The 23,200-nt window shown below is 29.5% G+C and overlaps 1 protein-coding gene across 1 annotated transcript in view; it reads left to right on the top strand.

Annotated features, from left to right (window-relative positions):
- The first annotated feature begins 4,007 nt into the window (after nt 1–4,007).
- LOC113366740 (MKRN2 opposite strand protein) overlaps nt 4,008–23,200 on the top strand; it is a 37,913-nt gene continuing 18,720 nt past the window's right edge. Inside the window, exon 1 of the mRNA XM_026608398.1 lies at nt 4,008–4,154. The gene's annotated coding sequence lies outside the window, so the exon portion shown is untranslated. The remainder of the gene's footprint in view (nt 4,155–23,200) is intronic.

Genomic DNA, 23,200 nt, shown 5'->3' with positions numbered 1-23,200 from the left:
AGTTGACGAACTCGTCCAGGGCATTGTTGTGTCTGATTCGGTTGATGTCTGCCCTGGTCTCGCATCGGGTTCATCGGTGAAAAAATGAGATATATCAGTGACATTTAACAACCCTGAAGGAGTAGTGATAGTACTATCAGTTATTTCAGATGAAGTTGAAATAATAGTCGTAGTTTGAGGATCACTTGGCGAGAACGTAATTGTTGTAAATTCCGTCGTATGTTCCGTCGATTTATTAATTACTGACGATTGTGGTGCAAAAGTAGTTGGAAATATTATATTCGTAAAATCTTCCGTTGTGGTAGAAATTTCTTCGATTGTTCTTGGTTCGACAGTATCTTGTGCTTCATTGATTTTTGTAGTGATATCAAACATATGGGTAGTGAGCTCTGTGCTAGTGGGTTCCGATGTAAAAGCTATTATTGTGGTTGGTATCTCTCTGTGGTCGGAATTTCTGTTGTTGTTGATAAAGATGTTGTTTCTATGATCGTAGTAGTTTCAGTTGTCGTAAAAGTTATAATTTCGGTAGTGGTTGTAGTTAAATTTGGCCGAACATAAGAACAATCCAATAAACCATAAGGCAGTTCTAAACATTCGCATAGAAGACCTGTAAATAAAGCCATGTGTGTATTAATAACTATATACTATTAGTTAAATCTGAGTTAAGCTTTGTGTTTAGAAATATAACATCTTTATATTTCTTGAAAGCTATGTTAGTGAGGAAGTACAATAAATATTTCTACGAATTCCCGAAAATCTGATTATGATAATTTCAAAAATATCTGTGGTTTCGCACGCACAATAAAAGCTATATCATTTCTTTTATATTTCCATATTGTATCCACATATAACATATAATTTGCCGAACTCCTTTCAGTCCATTAGCTATGAAATATGTATTTCGAAAAACAAATAACGAAAAGTGAATAAAGTAAAAATGAATGCATAATAGAAAAAGTTAAAAGTTATAATTTAAAATTAATTTATTTATAAACCATGTTTTTTGAGTAGTTTTATGTTGTATTTGTTCGCAATGATGTTTTATTGTTTATTATAGTATTAAACTATTATAATGACCAAAAACGAAATAGAAAACATACTAGCTCCCAAAACGTGATAGATGCATGTCAGTGGCGTAACTATAGGGTGGCGTGGGTGGCAAAATGCCACGGGCCCCCGACCTAAGGGGCCCCGACCCAGGAAATCGAGATTCGGAAATACCTTATAACATTGTACATAAATTTTATTTCATTTGAAACTTATATTTTTATTTTTTAAGTTTAAAGTCGGAGTTAATTATTCAACCAAAACTTGCATCGAACTTACATTCGGCCGAATATTTAGTTAGTTAAAACCAAAGGAGTCGCCGCCTCACAGCGAAAGTATTTTAAGTGTTTTATCTTTTATGCGATAACGAGCTGCGATGGATCTGCATCGGAAAATCTTTAGTTTATATAATATATCAAGAATGAATTAATGAATTTATTATTGTATATATAATAATTTATACTTTATCGAATTTTAAGATAAAAACACAACACGTGAAGAACTCTTTTCACAGCATCGACAGCAGGCCTTCGCGGGGCCTCGTATCAAAATTTGTTTCGGGGCCCCCTTAAGAGGAAATTTTTTATCACAAAATATAAAAATACATAAAATTAGAAGAATAGTTATTTATCATTCTAATTATTTTTCTATCTAATTTTCTATAATTTTCCGAGCTTTTCATAAATGATCCAGATAAAAATATTCTCCCCTTATTCGAAAAACTGAATTATTAAGTGATCTTTAGATTCTAAAGTTTCTGTCCCTAGGAACAATAGTGACAGGTCTGATAGACATTTATGTCCTAAAGTGTTTACGTATTTTTTCTTAGTTTTAATTTTGAATTTCGCCGTATTAGTGAAGCACATACAAAGTTTTAAAATCTTTTCAAAATATTTTGCAGCAGAAATAAATTCTTTTAAAGCATTAGCTTACAAGTTAAAGTTCAATACCGCTCGATAACTACGTCCAAGTCATTTATTTTTTGTATAAATCGTTAGTTTGCTTTAGATATTTCTTACGCTCGATGGGCCTCCCTGGCCCGTGGCCCTGTTTCAAGCCATTCTGAATCGAATGAGACCAAATTTGTAAAAAGTATATATGTGTTTGTGGGTGCGTGTGTGTGAACAGATTTTTTGAGAAATTTTTGCAGAAAAATGAAAAAATTTCCGTTCAAGTTTTAGTCCGCAAATGTTCGAAAGATATTGGTTGGGAATCGTGCTGATTAGTTTTTGGTAAAGATCGGCCGGGCCGTTTACTTGTAATAAAGTTTAAAAAGAAAAATTACGACGATTTTAAGATTTTTTTTGACGGTCATATTCATAGTTTTGTGGATCATACTAAAAATATTACGGACCTACGACAAGTCGTTTAATTTTAAAAATTCTTCAAAGTTTGCAAAAATTAGTATCGTTCTTTTGGCATTTGTCAAAATTAGACTTTTGATCGACGTTTTCTCAAAAATGCCTGAATCGTTTTCAGAAATGTATAAGCTTTTAGAGAAAACGTGTTCGTTCGTTTTCAATTATGTATAATAAATCCACTTGGAATACTTTTAATTACTCATAAATTAATTTATATTTTATTGATTAAGTCGATTAATTATATATATCGTGACGTTCATGTAACTTGCCGCAAGGCAAAATACCAATACCAACTAGTTAAATCATAAATTGTCATGAAGATCGAACGTCACTACTTAATCAATAAAATAAAGAAAATCAATAAAACAAGAAATTGTTAATGGAAGATTATGTAATAATTAAATTTAAGATTTAAAATTTTGTTTATTAAAAAAATACGTTTTTTAGTTTCCATTTATTCTAACGTTGAATATATTCACTAATATTTCATGTTTGATTTTCAATAAAAATTAAGTTTTGTGTATTTTTTGTTATTTTTATATTATTACAACTAAATTATAATTATACCTCTAAATCAATACTTGACTTTTCTGCCTTTTGTAAATTTTATAATTTAAAGCCATAAAATATAAATTAATCGAAGTTGGTTTGCTAATTGTGATAAAATTCATTAAAAATTGTTTTAGCCAGTAGAAAAACAGCGTGTAAATGACTATTCGCGTTTATTAAACAAAATTAGATAAATTAAAAATTGAGTACCACGATAGGGCCCCATCGAAAGACTTTGCCACGGGCCCCGGAGGGTCTAGTTACGCCACTGATGCATGTACCTACTTATTTCGAAAAAGAAATATTTTTGCATTTTTTGAACTTTCCGTAGTTGGATATATTTTTCGAAACTTAAGTATGAACTAAGTTAGGAATATTGAAATGCAAGTTTATCGTCGTTATTCTTGACCACAAGACTAGACAAGACAATTCATATTCATATGCTTTGCGTTTTTAAAAAACTTGCATCTTAGATGTTGTAGTATATATATACTTCATGATTTTTAATATTTCTTACGATTACGACAAAATTGTTCGGAAATAATGGGATATTGCATATACATTTTTAATTATATCACTACCTAATGATAGATAGTCGAGTGATATCCTAGACAATAATAGAATATAATATATTTATAATGAATGATTAATCAGGTTTGGTGTGAAAATAAGTCACCATTGGTTGTCAAAATGGCGATTTTTGATAAAATCCAAAAATATTATCAAATACCAAGACATTTAGAATGTTTTGATATTTTTGTCGTAACTTCACGATATGTGTAAATAATGAATTGGGGCATAGATATTTAGGTTTAAGTGCTTAAATTCGCATAATGATTAGTTATCTAATAGTAAATAATAATAAAAATCAGAATGCAAGTTTAAAATTATTTTTCTGAACTCACCAGATATGCCTTGTGGACAGGAGCATGTAAAACCATCTACTCCATCTATGCAGGTCCCTCCATTAATGCACCGAGGACCCAGTTGACATTCGTCATATTTTTGGTCGCATTTTTCGCCATGGTAATCAGGTACACAATAACAACGCGGATATCCGAATTCCATGAGACACAATGATCCATTGGAACATGGATTATCAGAACATTCCAGAACTGGTCGTTCGCAATCGTGTCCCGTGTAACCTATTTAAAATAATGGTCAAAATATTTTCTGCAGGATGATCAAGAAAGTCAAGTAAGTAGCATTGCTTGATGAGATATATATTTTATTTCGTTAAAAATGTTGAAATTTCAATCTAATGCAATTATATTGTAAATGTTGACTTTGTTTAGTCGTATTCTTTGACTTATTATATAAGACGTTTATGTCATTTATCAAACATGCAAATTATTTAAAATATTTATTTTAACACTTTGGGGACGGCTGTCCACCTCAGTGGACAAACATACTCTGTTAGGCACAGACTATTTTATAAACAATGACTCAGTTTGCATCGAAAAGTTGAATAAATTACATATAGCAGTGATAAACTATATTGTATTTTGAAAATAATTTTAAGTTATTTTAGTAGTATTTTCAGCCTTTTTCTTTGCTATATGGTCTTTTTTTAATATTTAAAACGACCGAGGGCTTTTAAATATGGCAAAACGACTGGTAAATTTTGTGATTTAAGCAGTAGTGAAGATGAGTTTCAAATAGACATTCATACAGGCAAATTTTACGAAATTACTATTCGCACCGATGATAGTGATGAATGTGATGATGATATTATCCAACCAACAAAAAGAAGAAGTTCGATAAAATAAATGAAGAGCGGGAAGACATTAGCGAATGTGCCGATTCTCTTTCAATAATCGAGTTTGACATACATCAACAAACACCCCGACTACAAATACCAAGCAATATAAGACATCCAATAGATTATTTTACCTTATATTTTACAAATGAATTATTAGCCAATATAATAGAAAAATAAACCATTATGGCAGCAAAAAAATTACCAAATATACTGACTAATCAGGATATTCTAAATGCGAGTGAAAGAAAAAGGGATTGTATTGCCTGTTCTAAGAGAAAAGCACCAGGAGGGAGGCATTTTATTGTAAAACATGTCAAAAGCAACCAGCTATGCATTTTGGAAATTGTTTTGACCGTCAACATTCTTTATAAAATGATCAAAAATAAATTATTATTATAAATGTATGTCCTTCAATGACCACAAATTTTTATCAAACAAATTGCATAACTTACACAATGAAATCAAGTTTATAGCCGGTAAAATAGATTGTTTTGAAATCGGTGCCGTCCCGAAAGTGTTAAATTCGAAACCAAAACGCTCATTAAAGCTTATTTAATAAGGAGATTTTTATGTTTTCCTTTACGAATTAAATATTCGTCGAAAAAAAATATTAAGAAATCAATGTCTCGAAGAATTTATATTTGATAATATAATATTACGTATTTATGAAAAATCAAGAAGTTTAATACCATACAATTTAGTTGCCAGATTTTTGGCTGAGTGGAGAGCGATTTAAACTTCAACAACGTGTCAATATAGCATGTCAAGGATATTCAGTACGCACGTATAGGCATATCGAACTAATATATAAACTCACAATTTGGTCACATCACGTAAAATTGTTAGATTGCGCACTTCAAATAGGTTATTTTTGCTTTTTTTTCATTTTTTTAACTTCCTGAAGAAGTTTATGCAGAAAAGTGAAAAATTGTTTGTCCACGCTTTAGCCCGCAATTCTGAATCGATTTCGAAAATTCAAAAATAATTCGAAAGATATTGGTTGGGAATCTACCTGATTAGTTTTTGGTAAATATCGGCCGGGCCGTTTTCTTGTAGTAAAGTGTTAAAAAAATTTTTTCGACGATTTTCATGATTTTTTGATAGATAGATGATTTGATTTTGATTTGATAGATAGATGGCCTTCTAAATCATACCAAAATATTACGGCCCTACAATAAGTCGTTTAATTTTAAAAATTCGTCAAAGTTAGCAAAAATTGGTATCATTTTTTTGGCATTTGTCAAAATTAGAAGTTTCATCCACGTTTGCTCAAAAACGCCTGAACCGAATTCAGAAATTTCAAAACTATTTGATGTATCTCGATCAGAGTTTTCGTTTGTCAGTTTTATGCAACGACCTGCCGAGCCGTTTCTTTGTAATTTGAAAAAAAATTAAACGTTTTGTCCACATTCAAGCTCGTACTACCGAATCGATTTTAAAAAATCCAAAACTGTTCAAAATATATTAGTTGGGAATGAAACTGATTAGTTGAAAATCTACCGAGCCGTTTTCTTGTAAATAGTTGTTAAAAAAATTTAAGCCGATTTTTATGGAACTTTTTTTGGTGATAAATATCATGGTCTTATAGTAATTGGTAATACTGAAGTATTACGGCCTTACGACAAGTAGTTTAAAAATTCATCAAAGTTTGAGAAAATGAGTCGTTTTTTTGACGTTTGTTAAAATTAAAATTAGACAATTTACTTGGTATAACGATGGAGTACTTAGACTTAATGAACATACTAAAAAATTAAAGTTCTACGGAAACTGGTTCAAATTAATGTGTAGTGGTTATCACATCTGTTTTACACGCAGAAGGCCGCCGGTTCGATCCCGGCCAAATATTTAAAACAAATTAAATTGCATTTTTTTTAAATATATTGTAGAATTCGATATTCAATTCATTTATTTGATTTGCTTTAGTACGCATATAGTATACTAAATATATTTAGTATACTATATGCTTACCAAAGCAAATTAAATAGAATGAATTGAATATCAAATTCTACAACATATTTAAAAAAAATGCAATTTAATTTGTTTCAAACAAAACTAGAATGTTTTATGAAAAACTTACCAATGTAGCATGCGCAAGCATAATCTGCAAGTTTATCTACACAAACACCTCCATTTTGACAAGGATTAGAAGCGCATTCATCTATTTCCAATTCGCAAAGACTTCCTTGCCATCCTAAAATAAAAATTTATAATAAAGAATCAAACTGACTTTCAAAATACATAAAACTCAAAAGTAATTGAAAGTTCATCAACCTTCAATGGCAAATTCATAGTTCAGGTATTATTATATGCCAATTTTCTTAAGTTAACTATTTTAAATAATTATGAGTGTTATTTCATTTTGATTCTAAATTACTATTTTATTACAAAACATTTGTGAAACATAATGTGATTGATACCTGGTTGACAATCGCAATAAAATTCTAATCCTGGACCTTCAACACATTTTCCTCCATTGCGACATCTTGCAGAGCCTGTAGCATTACAAACGGCCACATCTTGTTCGCAACGGGTTCCCAAAAATCCAGGGCCGCATTGACATCGGTAACCATTTGCAAAATCCCAGCAAGTCCCATTATTTAAGCAAGGATTCGATAAACATTCGTCAATGTTTACGGAACAGTCATCACCTGGCATTGGATATTTTACGATTTTATTTAGTTATAAGAAAGAGAAACTACGGGAAGTTAATTAAAAACTAGTTGATTTGCAAGATTGCAAGTTACATGAACTTCCCAATATGTGTAAATAATCGACTAAATCCATGATAAATAAATTAATTTATGTGTGATTAAAAGTATTCAGAGTGGACATAACTCGGAGTATTTTCCAAAAGCAAATTTTCCCAAATCAATAATTTTTATAATTGAACTAGTTTCCGAAGGACTTTAATGGTATAGTAATTAAGACTGAGTGCTCTATCGTTAAACCAAGTAAATCGTCTAATTTTTTTTAACAAACGTCAGAAAAACTACTCATTTTCTCAAACTTCGATGAATTTTTTAAATTAAACTACTAGTCATAAGCCCGTAATATTTCTGTAAGTTCTATAAGATCATGATATATATCGCCAAAAAAGTTCCATAAAAATCGGCTTAATTTTGTTTCAACGGTTAATTACAAAAAAATGGGTCGGTAGATTTTCACCTAAAACTAATCAGTATCATTCCAAATTAATATCTTTCGAACAGTTTTGGTTTTTTTAAAATCGATTCGGTAGTATGAGCTTAAATGTGGACGAAAAGTTTAACACTTCTTCCCAAGTTACAAAAAAACGGCAGATCGGCATTGAGATACATCAAATGGTTTTCAAATTTCTGAAATCGGTTCAAGCGCTTTGGAGCAAACGTCGATCAAAAATCTAATTTTGACAAATGCCAAAAAACGATTCTAATTTTTGCAAACTTTGACGAATTTTTAAAGTTAAACGAGTTGTCGTAGGGCCGTAATATTTCAGTATTCGTCAAAAAAAAATTCATACAAATCGTCGAAAAAATTTTTTTTAACACTTTATTACAAGAAAACGGCCCGGCCGATCTGTACCAAAAACTAATTAGCACGATTCCCAACCAATTTAAGTGAAAATAAATACATCATATAACAATTTTGAATGATGTTTACTAGTAATATGATAATACTCGTGATGCACACATTTATTAATATGTCAACCATTATAGTTTGGGCGTATCGGACTTCCGTTGCATTTGTACGGATTTACACCTAGGTCGCGCGTAAAGAAGTTTTACTTCAAAAAAACTAATTTTTAATAGTACCGAAAATGTTCGATAACTTCAGTCCCATGATAAAAACTTTTTGAATTAATAAATGTAAAATTTTGACTTTCATTGTTACACTCGTTTGTAAATTTACATGTTTTTAAATTAAAATTATAAGTTTTGAATTGAGACCTGTGAATCCATCGGGGCACGAGCAATTGTATTGAGCAACTCCGTCGATACACGTACCACCATTTTTGCATGGTGAAGACCAACACTCATCCCAATTGGTTTGGCACTGCACTCCCGTATATCCATCGATGCAGAAACAAGCATACGTACTGCAAATGATAATAAAATACTTGTTTTTAAATTTTTTTGAATGATGAAAAACCTTTTGTGTAGGCGTAGAAAAATTTTTTTTATTTTTTTATTTATTTATTGTTTGAACAGCAATCAGAACTCCTATATGTTCTATAAGCTGTTGGTTAACGACTTAATACTACTTTATTTCATGAGAGGCAATCCATCGATTAACCATTCTCTTATGTGTGGGATATTTTTGATATTAGCTCTTACGTCTAATAGTTGCATATGATTGGATGTTGCAGCTATGTCCACGAAGGACGATTTCCACTTGGAATTATATTGTGGTCTATAATCCCAAGTGGAAATTTGACATCAAAGCTGCCTGATGTCGGGCTACGGCGGTAGCGGGAATCAATCCAGCGAACCTGGAACTAGTTGGTGCTAGCCCACGCGTAGAAAAATGATTTTCTAAAAAAAAAATTTCTAAAAACCTTGCAAAATTAATGAAGATGCAAATTATTTGCAACAATAAAATTATTGAAATATTTCATATATTATATAATTTTTACTCTTCTCAAAATATCTATTTCAATTAAAAATTTATTTGTTTGCAACTGTGAATGCAGTTGTTATTATATCCTGACTTATTTATAATAACATAAATACCAAACTGTATAAAAGACAGTAGTGCAATTATGCTATTTATTATGCAATTTATTTTCGTTGATTAATTGGTATAAGAAAGTTTCGAACAATGAAAATTAATATAAGGTTTTCAATGATAAATATTAAAAAAATATGCTATAAAAATTTTAAGTTTTATTTAAATAATTATTTATGATTTGATAAAATAATAAAAAACATGTAATATTTTTTTTTAAAGTTTCATTTGAATAATTACTTATGATTTGCAATAAAACTATGATACAACCAAAATTTATATCACATGTAACTACTTTAATGATTTTTAAATACATTTGTCTATTATGAATTTTATCACTGACCTGTTTAAATCATCTAGACAAACTCCGAATAAACATGGATTGCTAAGACAAGCAAATCCAGCCCTTGTTCCAGGAGCCCAATACAAACATGATATTGCAATTACTAGGGCCGCAATAGGTACCGCGCTACCGGGCGCCCGCATCTTTTGAACTATTGAACCGCATTACCCGCACTGAAAAAAATAGTAAAACAAACTGATTACTAAAAAACTAAACTTGTAATAGAAGTACATTATAGTATTTTTTTTTAATTCTTTGAATCGCAATAAAAACTATTCTCAGTGTTCTATTGTGATGTTTTTTCCTGCGTTCTAGCCTTATTCGAAGGTAACTCAATTTGTTTGTTGTTTGGGTTTGTTTCTCATCGCGCTAAATTGTTTTTACAGTTTTCAGCGAGATGTGATTTCCGGGAAAGCTATTTTCACATGTAAAAAGTTTTGTGTCTACTTCTTTAAAACCGGATTACTGTCGTTTGATATCAGGTTGTAGGTAGCGAGAGATTTGAACTTGACATCTTGTGGAGTCACTTACGACGAATGCTTCATAACACAATGAACTTATATTTTTTATTAATTAAATTATTATTAAAATTAAATATTATTAAAATAAATAGACACATACTTTACTCAATTTTAACTACAATTTTCTATTAAAATGCATACTTTTATGACTTTCTTGTATTAAAATCCTATTTTACAAACTTTATTACTGTAATGCAATGCAATAATCATACAGGGTAGAGCGGGGATCAAAGGCCCGCGGGTATAAAGGTTCACTCACGATATCTCAAAAAACAGTAAAGTTAAGAATTTTTTAACAATATTTGAAATTAGACGAAGAAAGATGTATAACCAGTCATCGCCTTGATTTTTACGACGATGCTATCGGGAGGAAAACGTTAATGTATAGAAATCCATAACAAAAGTATTTTCCTTCGTTGTTATTTGTTTTGGTTGCGACCACTGTTGCTTTTGGACGAGACCTTAATATAATACCCAAGTATATGTTTTTTAATTGTTTTATAAGTTGTATTGTTGATTTTTAGTAAGATTCAACAACGTTTTTATACAATCTCTATAAAACTTTGAACCTGGTTGGGGTAACATAGACCAATTGTACATTTACCCTGGTCAAGGTAATTTACTGTGTTATCTCTGTAAAAAAAAATTCGCCCATGACGTTTATACTTTGCATTGATTGAACAATGTAGTTATTATTTTGTAAAAATCCTTTAAAATTAAAATAAAACATTGGACCTATTTGTCTTCTGGCCGTCACAATTTTTCCGCATATGGGGTAAAATGGACCAGGTTACAAATTAAAAAAAACACGAAACACATTTCTTTCACGAATTTTTACTGAGCATAGTCAGATAGTTATTTGTTTAATATGTATTATTTGTTGTGATTAATTGATTTGCTTGTAAACAATACAATTGCTCAAAGTCAAATTGGGACTTTGTGCCGGGCCCTACCGTAATAAATTACAGAAAAAATCATTTTTTGTATTTAAGAAAAATCGAAACTAATAGTAAAGTTAAATACCTTCAGTACGATTCTTCTTAACATTTCACAGAAAATATGTGTTTGGGAAAAAATGAATCAATTTTTGTTTTCATTCTGACCAATTGGAATTTCTCTACTTATTTGAATCAAGTGTTATCAGGATATTTGTGTATATAAACTAAAAGCAAATTGGACCATATTATTATTACATGTATATATATATATATATTTATATATATATATATATATATATATATATATATATATATCAAATAAATGCAATAATATTGAATGCATGAGCGATTCGTAACGAGCTATGAAACCAATTACTTATGGTTATGTTCAGCTATAACCGTAAACTTGGAATGTCCAGCAAACTGTAACAGCATTAGCATCATATCCGGATTTAAAAATTTATCTATAGAGTGATACTTGTATTTCATACTTTTTTAATTTTATCGTACAGCAAGTAACGGATGATTTAAGCTAGCAGAAATGAGCCATATCATATCAGCAAATAAATGAGATTTGACAATGTAACAATGGTAGATTGAAGTTTTGGTTTTACTTTTCATAAGTCATTTGCTAGATTCAATACCGACCTCGAACAACTTGATATCAAGAAGTGGTGTTTTAACTTAAAAATATAAATTTAATGTATACTGTGAAAACAGCCCTTATCGTCCATTGCTGCATCGAAATAAAAATTCTGTATTAATATTAGAAAATTTAAATTGGGTTGTCTTCTAAAATATCTACATAGTTTTTAAGTATTAACATAACAGCTCATGAGACTCTTAAGTTCCTATTGTTGCTGAAATAAAGTAAACATATATGATATTATATAAATCTAATGAATGAATGATGTATGGAACTTATTTTTCAATTTGTTAACCAATATACCAATACAGTGAAAATAGCCCTAATACCGTGAAAATAGCCCTAATCCGGTATTACTGCATCCCAGGGCATATATGCGGTGAAGTATACTTCACCCTGTTGCAGAAATTGTACTAATAATTTATAATAATTCATCTTATAGCACAACAGCTTATAGGACTCGTAGTTCCGATTTGCTGTTCAAAATAATAAAAAATATAAAAATAAAATTGCTTATTTATTCTTTAATTTTAATATAAAATTTATCATTTAACTTGAAAACGTTAAATATAATTAATATAAAACTACAAAATGAAATTTTCTTGTTTTTAGTATTCGCTCTCAAAATCATTTTTCTCTCAGAACGCGTTTGATAAAATTAAATCCAACTCTACCACTATTTGCAAATTTTACTGCGATTATCACACCTTTAGATGCCGTCTTAACCAAGGACGTCTGATCGTCAGAAAGTGATTTTCTGTCCTCTAGCTCTCAATCTTGAACTAGAAAGAACAACTTGACACAGTGACGAGGCATGCAGATAATTATTATATTTTTTACTATTTTAAACTTTCAGAAGGAGAAGTTTATGATTTTGTCAGAAAATCTGCTCTTTTGATATTCTTCTAACGTTTCAAGCCATTCTGAATCTATATCAGAATTGGAAACTGTATTCGTGTGTGAGTCGATTTTCGACCTTTCTGATTTAACAAAAGAGCCGTGCCAAAAATTGCAAAAAAGTGTGTAACTTTTCGTACACGTTTTTGCAAAAAATCTTGAAATAAATTTGACAATTTGTATGAAGAACAAATGTTGAACAATTTTGTTTTACGTTTTTAAAGAAATTTAACGTGGCGATGGTCCATATGAATATCCTAAATTATCATAGTCCAGCGAAAAGTCGTTGAATTATAAAAAAGTATTGAGGTTTGGAATAATGGGCCAAACATGTATTTGTGCGATGTAAATAATATAACTAGTGGTGCATGGCATTATGCCTTAAAGCAAATTGCTGAAACTTTTCGTACCGTAATGAAATATTCGATGCATATTAAATTTCTTCAAATAGATTATTATAAATACTGTAACTTTCATTATTCGTATTTTATATAAAACATATAAGAGCATATAAATTGCACGACGACGTTTATATAGGTTTACATAAATAGTAAATAAAGAATAAAGAAAACTTAATGCAGCTGAGTTAAAATTAAGGATCATGACTCATATTTCTAAAAATCACAAAATGAATTGCTTAGTTAAAATTGTTTATGAAGAATATAAGTGAGCTTCAGAATATTAGTTAAAATTAAAATTTAAAATCGAATTATTTTCAATAACCTTCCTCAAAAACTGATCGTTTCTTACACTGTCAACACAAGCAATGTCATTGAATTATTCAAGTCAAATGCTTCGTTCTCACATTTTTCGCGCATTTAGCTCTATATCTTCGAAACAGCTTCACCTGCCTTTGCCAAAACCTAATACCCACATCCTCCCATCATTGCAAAATGAATATTTTTTGAATCATTGGATGATCTGTTCTCTTAAAAACTTAATTTATTTTTTCTGTACTTTTTGCTCCGTATCTCCTAAACGGCTAGACCTGTCTTTGCCAAAAAACTAATCAGCAACGTCTCCCTATCAATAGATATTGAATGCGTTTTTGATTATTCAAACTTGCGCTCGAAATCGTGGACGAAAAATTGTATCCATGCATACATACACACATTCCAAAAGGTATGTCAAAATGTTCAGAAAGCTTTGAGTTGTGAATATATGCAAAAATTTTCGATTTTTTCAATTTTTGAACGATCACAATTACTTACCCTACGTATAGTGTTTGATTAGTAGAAAATTTTATCTTTATAACTAAATTTCAATTTTGGCATCGATTTTGTTGATTTAGCAAATTACTTACACGTAACGGAAAGTTTCTATAGCTAGTCTTACAACAAAATGCCACTTACCCCTAGTTCTTATAATAAGAAGGTATTGCATGATTCTTTCAAATAAAATATAATGAAACAAGATGTAATTTATATTAATAATTCCTAGAAATATATACATTGCCTTGCACTTGATAATGCCCATAAAATTATGATCTCTATAAACAATGCATGATTCGCAAAGTATAATATAGTGGGATCGTAACTATTTCTTGGGAACCGGATACTACAATACGCCTTTATACATAATGTATCGCACAGCGACACTGCGGGATCCATAGCTTCCCAAGTTTAAGTAGATTAAAATAACTTAGTTGCAGAAAATACTAAATTATGTATATTTTTGTTTTAACTGCCATAAAAACTACTAGTTCTAAAAATTGTTTCTATTGTACATATTAACCTATTATTTTCTAAAGAGGACGACAACCCAGCAATTAATTATTCTCATTTTTATGTGTAGATATAATCTATTAGATTATATCACATATATGCATATCTGATAGCTATTAATTTGTAAATATTACCCCGAATATAGATTTTAATTTGAGAACATATTTGAGATCTTAACGCTTAACCTAATGTGAAAATATATCATACTGCTTGATAACGAGCTGGCCCAAGTTGGTATCGAACCCAGAACTAGTTAATGTTAGTCCACGCTAAACGATATATGGAATAGAGCACTGTTTTGAAATATATTTATTTCGCTTTTTCAAATCATTTCAAATCGGACAAAAAATTGTATGCATACATACGCATACAGTATGCCAAATACATTTTAAGGTATGTCAAAATGCTCAGAAATCTTTGAAACGTAAAGATATGCAGAAACTTAAAAACGAACAACTTTGACGTTTAATAAGAATAACGTTGACAAATCGTTGTGCACTTATCTGCTAATTTATGAAGAAAAAGGCTTGGCCGATTGTGAAAAAAAAATAAAATTCATAGATCCGTTTCTAAGAAAAAGTAGACAAAAGGTCAAATTTTAAACTGCATCCACATATATACATAAGTAATTTTTTCAATCTTAGTATCAAATCATTCAAAATGTTATGGAACGTCGAGGAAACAGTAATTAGTCAACTAGATCTTACGATTACTTGTTGAAAATAAAGTGGAAAAAAATAAAGAACATCATAAAACATAAAGAAAAGATAAATGTTACTTCAGTAAGAGGATTCGCGAAAGCAGAAATATAACAATAGGCACAATTTTTATTATTTAGGGTCAGTTATACTAATAAAAAAAAATCGAAAATAAAATCTTTTGCCTTTCTTTATTTCAGAGATTTTTGAACATTTTGGCGTACCTTAGAAAAAATTGATGAGGTGTGTATATGTATGTGTGTTTGTAATATGCATGTATGTATGTTCGAATACAAATTATCGTCTGCAATTTCGAGATCGCGGATCGAATGAACCAATTTGAGTAATATAATTCAGTATATATAATATAATTCATAATAAAGCATTCGATCCCTATTAGATTTTGGCAAAGACAGGTCTAGTTCCAAAATACGAGACGAAAAGTGCAAAAAATGGCAATTCAGTTTTTGAAAGAACGGAGCGTCTGATTTCAAAATTTCCAAAAATATTATTTTGTATTAACGAAATGATAAAATGGTCATTCTTGAGAAGGCAGGTCCAGCGCTTTCGCGTTAAAAAAAAGGTCAAACGGCGGTCTGAAATGATAATTAGACGTATGCATATCAAATTATTTGTAATTTTTTTAGATATTTCAACAATTAGAAGTTTTTTGAATTCCTATGATTTTTGCACCAAGATTTATATTGTTTAAACGTTCGCGCTTCGATATATAGCCTCTGAATCAGCTACACAGCGCGATTGCCTGTGCCATGTAAAATATTCAAAATAATAAAAAAATCAAAATTCTCAAAAAAAAATCTTGAAAACATAAACAATTCTTTTTCACTTTTGCCTTGAGGCACGATGCCTTGCACCACCAATTTATATTAATTGATGAGTTTTTTTTTGTTATGCTACATATTGAGAAATATAGCTGTGTCCATTTCATGTTTATTCGTTAAGGAAAGCTCCAATTATCAACCTGAAGTATTGTTCGCGCACACGTTCCCGCATTTCTAATGAGCGAGACCGATGTGCTGATGGTTAATGATTCACCGTGCATACAAATTTCTTAAAACGACACAACTTTTGTAATTAGAGCGATAATAAAGAAAAAACATTTATTAACTTCCTCATGGAGAAGTTTATGTTTCACTAGAAAATCAGAACTGCTAGATTTATATTTCTCGATGTTTCAAGTCATTCTGAATCGCTGAGACCTAATTTGGTAAGAAAATTTTCCAATTATTTATTCAGGAAATTTTAGCTAAACAGAGTTATATCTAACTCCTTTTCTTAAAACCTTCTATGGGCCCGTGTAACCTTCAGGTCACATTCCAAATTTTTCGAAATTTTACCAAATAATTATGGCTTTTTTCTTGATATCAATATTTATGACCTTTGCTAGTCTTTTCGACCTGAAATAATACTTTCATACACGGAAACATTATGGACCACTGAAACTTGAAAATCACATAAATACCAAAAATTTTGTTTAAACGGATTTGTTTTTCATAAATCATCGTAACAATAGGCAATGATTTTTTTTACTAGTATTTTTTATAATTTACTTATCAATGTTACAAGTACAGATAAAAAGTAAAAAAATGTTAATGATTTTGAAACATAGCAGTTGTTTTCGGGGGGTCACAAAAAATTGGCACATGGCAGTGTCCACGATTGCAACCCTCCTAATAATCCTATAAGAAAAAGAAAGATTAATCTAGAGAGATGTTGCAAAGGCATATACTATCTTAGTAATAACATAAACAATTTTTTGTTTTGACCAAATGACGACTGATTAAAAAAGGACAATTTTTTACCACTTTTTTTAATTTCTCGATTTTTTTAAAAATAATAAAAATTAATATTGGATGTCACTAGTATATGGCAGAGAGAAATCTATAAAGAAAATCGTCTGAAAATTTCAATTGAATCGGCTCAGTAGAACTCGAGAAATCGTGGACGTCGTATTGAAAAAGACAGTTTTGAGAAAGCGTTTTAAGTTTCGAAAAGGGAAGGAAATAGAATAGAATTATTATAATCAAATAAGAAAAAGACAGTTTTAAGAAAAAAGCGTTTTAGGTTTCGTAAAGGGAAGGAAATAGAATAGGATTATTATAATCAAATAGCTATATCTCCGGAAATAACTTAAACTACAAAAAATCATTTCGTACTTATACTTTTGAGTAGTTAATGGAAAAAAACGAGTTTTTGGAATTTCTGCACAAGAATAAATACCCTCTTTAGAGGCAAATTTATATAGTTAAAAGATATATTATGTTCACAATTAATTGCATGAAATTAAATATTTTGTCAAATCAAATCTTCAAATCTGTCTCTATCGGAACTCTTAATTTTAAAAATAATTGCATAGCTAAATTAATCAGCATTTTTTATGGAAACATGTTACAGTTACCGCTAGACGGAAAGAAGTGCAATTATAAAAAGTTATTCTTTCATCAATTCTGTTCTTGACTTGGATGTTAATACAAATGTTCATTCACAAAGGTGATTCATAATTATATGCCGTTATTATATTCATATTTCTTTCTTACATTTGAAAATATCTTACGCTCTAAAAATTTGTGATGTTAATTTGACACTATGTTATTTTCATCTTTGATGTATCGCTATTTACACTATATGAAAAATTAAAAGCAAAAAGATTATCGCCGAATTCTTGCTTGCCTTATACCTATGAAGCATTCGATTTTTCATTTTATTTCAATTGCAAGAAATTAAAAATAACTTTTATGCATGTTTCAGAATTTTAATATATCCCAGAGGCTCAAAAACTTCCAAATTGATAAAAAAACAATTCTCTGAAAATTTTAGCTCTTAATATTAACTTTAAGATAGTCTGCATGGCTAAAATTTCATTTGATTTATATCATAGCAACAAGTAAATCAAAATTTTGAGAATAGGTTTGTATTTGCTTGTTTTGATTATAAATGAAAAAAACAACAAAATGTTGATATATTTCATAAAATAAGTATTTAATTAGGAAGAAGAACCAAAAAACTTTGGTGCGGACTATTTTAATGTTAATATTAAGAGCTAAAACTTTTAGTGAACAATTTTATAAATAAAATTATATTTTTGTAACTTCCTGTAGTTTGATATTTTAGTAGATCGTTGTTAAAGCAGAGTTTCAACCTATTTGAATATATACAACATGTTATCTGATAATTGAATTAATTGTGTATCAAATGCACTTGGTTTATAAGGTGCTTTTATAATTATTATAACTTTACCTATACCAACTCTATAATTCTTAGAGAACACGTAGTTGGCCGATTTGCTCAGGCGCTTCGCCGTATTATATTTACATTGCAATTATAGCTAATGTGTACTATTAAACGCATATTAGCCCAGTCATTTGGTACAAAAAAATGCTGTTGCCTAGAAAGTTTTCCGAGAGTTTTGAAAATTGGTGATTTTATAGATTTTGATGTGATCTTTACGAATTTCAACTTTGCCACCTCGAATTTTTGCCGCTGCCGCCGCTATATTGGAAAAATTGCGTCAAAATTCAGTTTTTCAACGATATCTCCTTTCTGACTCATGTTACATTAAAATATCTATATACAAAATTAAACTAGACAAAATTTTCTATAATTTATTCAATAACGTTTTTTTCTGTACCGTCAATAGTTTTAGCGTACGTGCGCCGCAAAGTTTCTGCTGCTCGCGCCACCATCGGATATTTAGCCGCTCTTTGCGCTTGAACGCATTCTCTCTAATAAATATATAATTTCAATAATGAATTAAGCTTTTCTGCTCAGGTCTGGCCTAGAAATAACATAAATTAATAATTTTTGTTTTTCATTTTTATTTTTGCTGATGATTGAACATTTTAAACCATTAAATGTGTAATTTAATGCAAATATGAAATTGTTTGTAAGAATAGTTTTGACTATTGATTTGATTGATTGATTTGACTATTGACCTCAGTCCTTCTAAAAGTTTACCTTTATTGTTCTTTCTTTGAGCACTTGATTTACAAAAAATGCAAGTAAACTAGCATACGGAACGATAAAAATATACTGACGTCTAGAAAAAAATACTTCTATTGATTCTGAACTACGGTTTGTCGGTTTTCAAAATCGGTTTTTTAGTGAAAAAAGTCGGTTTTCACTGTATAAATGGAAATGACAAATATAGCCAAATATAAAAGATAGATAAAAGCATTTTGATTCTTGAAATCATATCATTTCTATAGCATTTGATATCTTATCAGTCTGCAATGATTCCCAGAAATAGTATATATTAATTTAGATTTTTATACCAGTGTATATATTAATTTAAATCAGTGTGACTTCTTCTTGAAGAAGTAACTTCCTCTACTCAAACTTAAAAAATAAGAGTTTTAAACCTTAGAAGCTACAAATTAAAGAACAAAAAATTTGGAATTATCATATCAGACATTAAAAACAATTAATTTGGTCGCAAGTATGAGAGTATTTTCTATTCCAGGAAATTTTGATTCGTAAACAAAGGACACGTCTATGTAGAAATTCGATAAATGTTCTCAGTTTTTTGGAATCGTATTTTATTAAACAAAAAAACAATTAGAATGTTTAAAATTAGTTAATTAAAATTACTCGGAACAGACAATATCCGAGTTTAGCTTAATCATTTTTAAAACTAAAATTGATATTAAAAAGTATGTATCAAAATGTATCTACTATATATATATATATATTTTTTAATTTAATGATTTTTTTTATTTAGAAATGTATTATTTTTATTTATTTGAAAACTTTCTTTTCACTACCATAAAAATAATTTCATTCTTATATGTGAAAATGATAAATACGAATAATTATTTTCAAATTTATTTAATCAAGATAAACTATAATTTTTTAGTTCTACTAATTAAAATTAAAATGAATTTGTTTACTATCTATAAAATTGAACAATAAATAAATTCAGTCAAATACTGCTCTAAATTACATTAAATTTGTGGATAAATTACAGAATGTTCGAGCAAAAATTTATTTTCTATATAAAATTCGAAAACCGGTTAAAAACGTTTTTTTTAGTAAAATTAAAATTCGAAAACCAGTTTTCTGAAATGTCGGTTTTTGTATAAACCCTATTCTAAACATATTATACATATTTAGATGTAGAAATACAGATAATTGGCGTTGTGTGTTGTTATTAGAAGATAATATAATCTTATATACAATACGCAGTAATCTATCCGTTGCAATCGAGTTATTAGAACGATTATCGCCAAAGATTATTCCTATATACAGTTCCAATTTGAGTTCATTCAATATTTTCATAGTTTAATAATCCCAAATTTATATAAATATTGCCAAAAAAAAAGAAAAAAATGCATTAAATTGTATGATTTAAAATGTTCAATCATCAGCAAAAATAAAAATGAAAAACAAAAATGATTAATTTATGTTATTTCTAGGCCAGACCTGAGCAGAAAAGCTTAATTCATTATTGAAATTATATATTTATTAGAGAGAATGCGTTCAAGCGCAAAGAGCGGCTAAATATCCGATGGTGGCGCGAGCAGCAGAAACTTTGCGGCGCACGTACGCTAAAACTATTGACGGTACAGAAAAAAACGTTATTGAATAAATTATAGAAAATTTTGTCTAGTTTAATTTTGTATATAGATATTTTAATGTAACATGAGTCAGAAAGGAGATATCGTTGAAAAACTGATTTTTGACGCAATTTTTCCAATATAGCGGCGGCAGCGGCAAAAATTCGAGGTGGCAAAGTTGAAATTCGTAAAGATCACATCAAAATCTATAAAATCACCAATTTTCAAAACTCTCGGAAAACTGTTAAGGTAAAACTACTAAATGACTGAACTATATGTATATGTTGAATATAAGTACGAACATGTGCTTCGAGAACACTTATTTGACTGTATAACTACTCTGACATGATATCCCAGTACTTTCTACCAGTGGCACAGATTTATCAAAAATAAAAAGAAAACCGAGCTTATTAAGCCGTTGGAAACTGATTTTTTCTTTGAAAATAGCAGGTTATAAGAGCAAAAAGTATTTAGGTTGCTAATAAATTTTAATATGAAATGATATCTATTTGTGAAAACGAAGGTAATTTGTTCTACAACTTGGTACCGGACTATAGTCTCTTCTATAGTCTCTATTATATATACTCTTCAAAGAATAATAGATATGATCCATTAAACAAGAATATTCTGGAATCAAAAAATATTTTGCTTTTTATAGAGGAGGCTCGGTACGGTTGTTCCAGGACACGGTAGTGACAGTCATCATAAAAGCTAAATCAAACTAATTTTGAGATATGGCCCAGAGGGAGAAAGATGAAAAATGATTGTTCGAACAAGTTTCCATTATAGCCTTTAGTCAGTGCCATACATTAACATGATCTGTAGGCCGCATTTCTTTTAAAGAGTCAAAAGTAAGTTTGCATATTAATTTTTTTTAATAATAACTGATAATTTGATACAAATAGACGTGCATTTGGTACGGTTGTGACAAATTTTGTGGGTACGGTTGTGACATGTATTTTTTGTTATTTTTGGGTGAAGATTAAACAGATAAAAAATCTAACTTGACTAAATCAAAATACCACAGAAAAAAAAACTAAATAAAAGAGAAAAAAAAGATTTCACAATTAATCTTGATTAGTATATTTTGTTATATATTGCTATATTTTATATATAAGCTTTTTTTTTTAATTTTTATGTAGTTTGTGTTACATATTATTGTTATTAACGACAATAAAAGTTGTTATAAACCATTTTGGTGTTTCTACCTATTGTTTTTGACCTATGCCTGTCACCACTGACCCCAATCGCTTGTTCCTATATTATATTAGTATTTTTCTCAATCCAACGATCAACATATGTAATAGTGTTGCAGCAATTTACACATAAGGCAATTTTTTTTAGATATTATATATTTGAAATATATAACAATAAATGAAAATTTAGTATCATACTGCTTTCTTTGATATCGAGCTGGCCGAAAATTGGTTCAAATCCGGGACTAGTTTGTGCGGTTGTGTGACGGGCTTCAGAATAGGATCATAATTTTTTACTTGAGCATTTATAATTTATTTCTGCTGTGAGTTATTAAAATCATGTAAAATTTTCTTTTTTAAAATTTTATGATCATTTTATCATATTTTAGTCAATTACTATTATTAACATTATTAAGTAATCAATTCATGTGATTTTATATAACATTAAATAGCAATTATTTTGAAAAATGTCATTAATCGGTAGTTAAAATAAATTCGTCATATATATTTGCGATCATTTATCCGGTTGTACGCCACTTGATTTTTATTCTCCCGCTCTGAGTGTTCAAGATCCACCTTGCAAGTTCAATTTCAGCCTCAGTTCTCTATCAACCTGCCTGGAGAGAGTTTTCACAGTGACAATAGCGAGAATCTATTCTCGAGGTGTGTTCACACGTGATTGTGTTTGTTTATTTTATTACGAGTTTAAGAAGGTATGTTTAGATTGAATATTTGTTTATGAGAATATCCGATACCGTACATCCGTTTTTTACACAATAATATACTACTTTAAAAAAAATATTTTATAATTTTTTTTTATGCTATTGAGGAAATTATTATTCCTAATATTATTATTTTATTCTTATTACGATTATTATCTATTATTTAATTACATTTTGCTTACTAAATTACTTAATGTTATGTTCAAAAAAATTATGTCAAAGGACACAACACCCTTTATTTTTAATTTCGCATAGAATAAATTATAGTAATGGACTAGAAATCTAAAATGAAATTTTCTGCATATCTTCACGGTTCAGAGGTTTCTATACATTTTGGCATACCTCAAAAAAATGGATGTGTGTGGATACAATTTTTTGTCGACGTTTTCGGTAGTACCACTCAACCGATTTGAATGATTGAAAAAGCAATCGGTGGGTCCAGCTGCCGTTTCCGAGATGCGAAGCAAAGATTGCAAAAAATGGAAACTCTGTTTTTGCGAGAACAGGGCATCCGATTAG

Source organism: Ctenocephalides felis, unplaced genomic scaffold (genome assembly GCF_003426905.1).
Source record: "Ctenocephalides felis isolate EL2017-DRISC unplaced genomic scaffold, ASM342690v1 CF-g0.4_SCAFFOLD_01170, whole genome shotgun sequence".
NCBI lineage: Eukaryota > Metazoa > Arthropoda > Insecta > Siphonaptera > Pulicidae > Ctenocephalides > Ctenocephalides felis.
The sequence above is the reverse complement of the archived record's forward strand: the minus strand, read 5'-3'. Positions and strand labels throughout refer to the sequence as shown.